This window comes from Crocuta crocuta, unplaced genomic scaffold, assembly GCF_008692635.1.
Source record: "Crocuta crocuta isolate KB4526 unplaced genomic scaffold, BGI_CrCroc_1.0 scaffold944, whole genome shotgun sequence".
Taxonomy (NCBI): domain Eukaryota; kingdom Metazoa; phylum Chordata; class Mammalia; order Carnivora; family Hyaenidae; genus Crocuta; species Crocuta crocuta.
The window spans coordinates 79,796-80,583 of NW_027528243.1; positions in this window are offsets into that span (position 1 = coordinate 79,796).

A 788-nucleotide genomic window follows, 5' to 3' on the forward strand; every position below is an offset into this window, starting at 1 on the left:
CAGTCAGTTGAGCGTCCGACTTCAGCTCAGGTCATGATCTCACAGTTTGTGAGTTTGAGCCCCGTGTCGGGCTCTGTGCTGACAGCTCAGAGCCTGAAGCCCGCTTCGGATTCTGTCTCCCTCTCTCTCTGCTCCTCTACCATTGATGCTCTGTCTCTCTCTGTCTCTCAAAAACAAATAAAAGTTTTAAAAATTTTAAAAAGAAAGACAAATATCAAGAAAGACAAATATGATTTTACTTACATGTAGACTTTTAAAAACCCCAACAAACGAAGAAACAAAGCAAAATAGAAATAGAAATAAATACAGAGTGGGGCGCCTGGGTGGCTTAGTCGGTTGAGCGTCCGACTTTCGCTTAGGTCATGATCTCGCGGTTCGTGGGTTCGAGCCCCGTGTCGNACCTAGAAAGTATTACACAAAATCAAAATAAGTCAGAGAAAGACATACCATATGATTTCACTGTATGTGGAATCTAAAAAACAAAACAAATGAACAACAACAAAATAGATTCTTAAATACAGAGAACAAAGTAATGGTTGCCAGAGGGGAGGAGGATGGGAGAATGAGTAAAATAGGTGAAGGGGATTAAGAGGTACAAACTTCTAGGTATAAAATAAAATAAACAAGTCACAGGATGCAAAGTACAGCATAGGGAATTTAGTCAATAATATTGTAATAACTTTGTATGGTGATAGGTGGTAACTAGACTTCTTTTTTAATTTAAAAAAATTTTAATGCTTATTTATTTTTGAGAGACAGACAAACAGACAGAAGGGGAGGGAGAGCTA